This window comes from Coenobita brevimanus, chromosome 90 (genome assembly GCF_032717465.1).
Source record: "Coenobita brevimanus isolate Jiangsu-jjx chromosome 90, ASM3271746v2, whole genome shotgun sequence".
NCBI classification, from domain to species: domain Eukaryota; kingdom Metazoa; phylum Arthropoda; class Malacostraca; order Decapoda; family Coenobitidae; genus Coenobita; species Coenobita brevimanus.
The window spans coordinates 23781525-23788317 of record NC_137043.1 but is presented as its reverse complement, the minus strand read 5'-3'; positions in this window follow the sequence as shown (position 1 = coordinate 23788317).

Sequence of the window (6793 nt, the reverse complement as noted above, 5' to 3'; positions counted from 1 at the left end):
TTGCCAAGTGTATCGCCTTTTCTGCCTCTTGTTTCCATCTGTTTGCAAATATTCTTACGGTGAGAGTGGGTCGGTGTGTTTCTCTGCTCCTAGGTGACTTACTGATATGATGCGTCAAGAATGAAGTGACGGACGCAGTGGAATAGTGGCCAATTTTTGTCCTTGATCGTATTTTTATAGTCTCTTGTATAATAGGCCTATATTCGCAAATTATGTTAGCATTAGAAAGAGATACAACTAACACAGAGGAGAACAGTAAGATGTAATATTCTAATCGTCAGGAAGCGGTGTTATAAAGCTTCCTAAATGAACTAGAATACTCCCAACAATGTGAGAAAGCATTGTTGCAGCGGAAGGGTTTGTGAATATCGCTCAAGGTTCGCCCTCTTAGGAATGACTGAAATGAGTTTGTGGAGATTTCTTGGTAAATCATATGTCGAGCTAGATCCTGACAAACATACGATGGATTTCCTCCTGTGGTTATGGTTTGTTTTTGCGAGAACAGTGAATACAGAATGCCGAGTCATTCCTTGTCTCCTGTTCCTTCTACGATAACAAACACTATACGCGCTTTGCTCGAACTTTCCCTATAATTGCCACTTCTCCATCTCTGAGTTGTTGCAAAATATTAACACTAGAATGTGATGCTCGTCACGGGAAACGTCTGTGTAAAGAATGTAGAGTTGTGGCATTGTATTCTCCTGTCAAAGATTTACGTGAATTATGCGGCAAAAATAAGAGAATTAGGGCCAAGTTAAAATAAAAATAGAGACAGAAAAGCATAATTTTCGTAGGGTGTGAACATTTTCTGCAAGAAGTACAAGTAAAGGAAGGCGTGGTGTCTTCCTGCGTCTCTAGTTCCTCCTGCTAAAAGAAATCTAGGTTACTGTGGTGAATTAATCGTTATGTTATAAAATCCCACCACTGAAATAGGTCTGCCAACTCACCATCAAAGGTCAAGGCTACCTGCTTTTGTTTTTATTTCTTAAGGGGTGGGGCTGATATTGCGTATATGGAGATGACAGATATTTCTGTTCAGGTGTAGTGAATACCTTGACACTTTGGCTGCTATGACTCACTCTCAGCTAAGTACATTCGTATGGCGTTAGCTGAAATAAAATTATAGAGGTGTTCGACCGTGGGAGGGTCAGTGATGGCAGTTGGCTCACTTCCAGTTGAATAAAATCGTCTGGCGTAAGCTGATTAGAACGCCAGAATTGTTTCGACCACAAGGGGTTATTAGTGAGAATATATATATATATATATATATATATATATATATATATATATTTATTTCGCGGACGGAGCTAATTCTTGACCCAGACTTCGTGGGCCTGACTTGGATCCATGTGTGTTGTGGGCCTCAAGTTGGCAATGTAAAACTAAATATATACAGTTTACTAATAGACAGATATTGCCAGATTCGTACATTACCTTCAGTGCTACTAATATTCCCATCTCCAAAAGTATTGAAATTCTTGGTGTCTCACTTAACAGTGCCCTCAGCTGGACCTCTCATGTCAGATCACTTGCTAAAACCGCCTCAAGGAAACTTGGATTATTGTACAGAGTCCGTAACTTCTTCGCCGATGAGCAGTTAGCTATAATTTATAAGAGTCATGTGCGCTCTCAGCTTGAATATTGCTCACCCTTGTGGAATGGTTGTGGAGAGGTTGCATTAAGACAACTAGACAAAATTCAGAATAAAGCTGTTAGAATCATTAACAACCCTGCCATTACATATAAACTACCTCCCCTGCAAGTAAGAAGGAATGTTGCCTCCCTTGCATTATTTTACAGATATTTTTTTGGCAAATGCTCAGACGAAGTTGCGTCCATGGTGCCACCTCTCCATGCCTTCCCTCGTGCTACACGGGCATCTGGTAACGCTCATGACTGGAATGTCACTCAACCACATTGCAGAACTTCTGCCTATCAGAATTCTTTCATTCCCCGAACTGCATCTCTCTGGAACTCGCTTCCCCAGAGTTGTTTTCCTCCAAATTTCAACCTACAACTGTTCAAGTCTAATTCTTACAGATATTTTGTGAACAGAGGACACCAGTAATCTGGTGTATGGATTATTTTTTTTTCTCCATTTGTTTTTCCTTCCTCCGTTCTGTTATTTAAAAAAAAAAAAAAAAAAAAAAAAATGTGGACCTGTGTATAACTGCTATGGCTTGATCCTGCACTGATGGGAGTGAGCCTGACTGGTTGTAAAGGACTTGAATGAACCAAATTCACACTCAAAGGACCTGAAGTTGCCTTAGCAGACGTAAATGGACCTCAATGGACCTAATCAGACTTGGATGGACCTGAGAGGTTATGAATGAACCCGAATAAATGTAAAGAGCCTAAGCGGACCAAACTGCAAGTCAGTCATCCTGATTGGAAATGGAAGGTATTGACCTAACTGTATCCTCCGATGACTCGGTGTGAATTGTAATGAAGGAGTTGAAAGGACCTAAATGGCTTTAATGGACCTAATCAAGCTCGGTTGGACCTGAATTGCCATAAAGTGACATGAATTGAGGTGACTGGACCGAAATGGATGTAAATCTTAATGCTTCAGAGTTTTAATGTTAACGTCATATATCCCTGGACCTCTTTTCTTATATATCATTCTTACTACCAATACCTGATTATCTAATTCAGCTTATAACAGGTCTTTGAAGGTTATATTTTACATCTCGAGCTAGGAAAGTTTCATAGTAAGCGGAATGAAATTATTTGATGGTAGTAAGAACGATAGGTATAAAAGACGTCCCGGGGCTGAAGGCCTTAACTTCCATACAAATCTCCACAGCAGTGTGTTCCACGGTGGTGTTGCAGTGAATCCAACACACTCAATCCCACCGCTCCCTCTCGCCAATTCATTTTCATGTCAACAAACCACCAAGCCGCTTTGGGCCAGGGCAAGCGGAATTGCCGTCTGAAGTGCGCTTATAATACACCAAGAAGAAGACAATGAAGAAGAAGAAGAAGAAGAAGAAAGGAGGAAGAGAAGAAGAAGAATCAAGTCGCTTCGTGTTCACATGAATCATAAACTACAAAAATAATCAGGTACGATAGGTAAGCCAAAGTTTACCTGCCCGTTTTTGTTGTTATTTAAGTCTTATTTTCATGTCTTATATGTACAAAATATGTTTCGACGATATATTTTACGACGTAGACTACGACTGAAGAATAAACTCAATTTTTCGCCTGTCGCATTTTGCTGCACACTGTCTAGAAACGTAACCTTAGTTTTTCAGTACTTTATTTATATTATAAAACAGAAGATAAAAATGTGAAAGTGTTTTGCAATTATTTCATAGTTGTGTATTCCTTATATTTCTGTTACTACAACATAAAGATGGCCTTTATATCCAGTATGAAAAAGTCTGTACTGTCCATTAAGAAATTTTTGGCTCACGAAAATTAAAGCAAACATTTACAGAAGCTCATCTGGGTCAGGATATTTTTGCAGGGACTGTTACATGAAAGTTTGTTGTTACAGAGTTATAGTACAGGGGGGTCTGTAAACAGCTCTAATAAAATATACTGTATATTCATCTGACATTATTTTATATGCTGCTGAGACGGGTCAGTTTGCTGATGTGGGCGTGGGTGTGGCAATGGGAGTAAGAATTAATAAATGATGCAGGGCACACGTTGATAACGTTGACTGAGCCGGCCCTGCAACGCATGACAAACCACTTGACGTGGTGGAAGAGGAGAGTTATATATATATATATATATATATATATATATATATATATATATATATATATATATATATATATATATATATATATATATATATATATAGTTAGTTAGTTAGTTAGTTACATGCTTCCTCACAGTAGATTAGTCGACAGGAACAGGTCATTCCATCAGCCCAATAACGTATTTTTTTTCTTATTCTTGCTCTTTCTAATTAACAAGCACTAATACTAATGCTACATGGACTGTCCCCCGAGCTGAATACGACCGTCTGGAGGTGGTAAGAATGAGTCAGTAAATAGTGTTATCGAAATGAGTAAAAAATCCAAATACCCCTGGGAGAACAATGCCCGTTGTGTATAATGAATGAGGCGACTACTTGCACACCATTGTTTTGTCCGTGGGAGGAGTCTGGTCACACACACACACACACACACACACACACAAGGGGTGCGGTATGGCGTGGCACCTTCAGTCTCAAGTATTTATAATTAACACTCCAAGTCACCCACGACACACTTACCCGAATGAAATCGTCTGGCGTCTGGAGATGTTCTGACCATGGAAGGGTTAATGGCGGATACTCTTAGGCTCATATGACTCACTTTCTTGTTTACTAATAGACAGATATTGCCAGATTCGTACATTACCTTCAGTGCTACTAATATTCCCATCTCCAAAAGTATTGAAATTCTTGGTGTCTCACTTAACAGTGCCCTCAGCTGGACCTCTCATGTCAGATCACTTGCTAAAACCGCCTCAAAGAAACTTGGATTATTGTACAGAGTCCGTAACTTCTTCGCCGATGAGCAGTTAGCTATAATTTATAAGAGTCATGTGCGCTCTCAGCTTGAATATTGCTCACCCATGTGGAATGGTTGTGGAGAGGTTGCATTAAGACAACTAGACAAAATTCAGAATAAAGCTGTTAGAATCATTAACAACCCTGCCATTACATATCAAATACCTCCCCTGCAAGTGAGAAGGAATGTTGCCTCCCTTGCATTATTTTACAGATATTTTTTTTGGCAAATCCTCAGACGAAGTTGCGTCCATGGTGCCACCTCTCCATGCCTTCCCTCGTGCTACACGGGCATCTGGTAGCGCTCATGACTGGAATGTCACTCAACCATATTGCAGAACTTCTGCCTATCAGAATTCTTTCATTCCCCGAACTGCATCTCTTTGGAACTCGCTTCCCCAGAGTTGTTTTCCTCCAAATTTCAACCCACAACTGTTCAAGTCTAGCTGTTACAGATATTATATGAATAGAGGACACCAGTAACCTGGTGTATGGATTATTTTTTTCCCCCCATTTGTTTTTTCTTCCTCCGTTCAGTTATTTAACAAAATAAAAAATAAATAAAAATAAAAATAAAATCGTCTGACTTTAACTGAATGGACTACGAGAGTTATTCCGATCATGAAAAGGTTAATAAAAGCCTGCTGGAAACCTCATTATATTAGGAGTTCTTCGGTGATCCCTTGTAGTATTTTATATCTCTAATTAAATGGAAATGTAGATGATAAAATGCATGTTCAGTAAATTTAGTTTAACTGTAACTAGCAACATAAGCCTGACTCTTGCCCTGTGCTCGGGGAAGCCACATATCCGCCCACCCACAAAGTCCACGCACCCACGCACCCACTCACCCCACCTACCCTTCCATTCAGCCCGTCACCAGCCTTGCACACCCCACCCACATACCCATTCCTGCAGCGGCTGTCCACCCACCCATCCAACCCACTAGCTCACCCCATTTGTTCGCCCACCAGCCCACCCATCCGCCCACCAAGCTTCACCAGCAGGATGACTTGCAAGTTTACACACACACACACACACACACACACACACACACACACACACACACACACACACACACACATGCACAGCAGTTTTTATGGTGAAATTTTAACCACTCCGATGACGTAAACTGTGTTATATGCTTGCTGTTATCAGACGCTTATAGTCAGCATCAGTGACTCTTTTGGAACAGGTGAGTTAGGTATGGCCTTCATTTACCTTTGTACTACTTTAGGCACTTCCGAAGGTGAAGGAAATGGTGTTAGGAGAGCAATGCTACACCAAACTAATACATCACCGGAATAAAAGGGACTATGACCAGCGGCTTCCCTCTTAGCACTACCTCCTGCTGTTCAAAAAATTTACACTCTCTACTGTACCCACGCATTACCACACCTCTCCATATACACCTGTACGGGTTTTCACCGGAGGTATTGAAGGGTGAGAAGAAGACTTAATTTATACCTGCCCTGTCCTACCTACCCTACTCTACTGTATATCACCCTACCCTACTACACTTGACCCACTTTACCCAGTCCTACCCTATCCTGCCCTACTCTACCCATCCTGACCATACCATACCAAGCCATACCCTACCCTACCCTACCTTACTAAATCATACCCAACCCTACCGTACTGTAACCTACCCTACCCTACCCTGCTCTACGCTAACCTACCTAACCCTACCATACCAAACCATACCCTACTCTGCCAGACTTACCCTACCTACCCTACGTTTGCCCAAGTCTTCCCTACCTACCCCACCCTTCTCCATCTTACCATATATCCACAAGACTTGAACCACTTTCGTATCCTCAACTTCGGCACCAAATAGAAACTGACGACAGAGTATGTTTTTCAGCTGAGAGATATGCCGAAAAATTCAATATATTATAAACTCCACTGTAAATTTAATGATACAATGTGGATAAAGTTTGAAAAAAGTTGAATGACACCACAGCACCGAACACTAACCTCACCGTAACGTCTCGTCTGTTATCCTGTCTCCCTCCTCCTGCTTCTATCATTCCTCTCCCTTCAGCCCCCTCCCTGCTTCCCCCTCCTCCTCCCTCCCTTACTACTCCCTTGGTCCCCTCCTAGTCCTTACCACATCCCCCCCTCCCTAGATCAGCTGATTCACCCAAACAGCTGGCGGCCGCGTGCCTCTCTCTTGCTTACGTTTCTCCACATTTTCGTTCATGTTTTCACTCTGTTTAGATCGTCTCTGGCATCAGGAGAGTTCCATCTTTATTCTAACTATGGCACCTGTTATTTTGAGGTGCT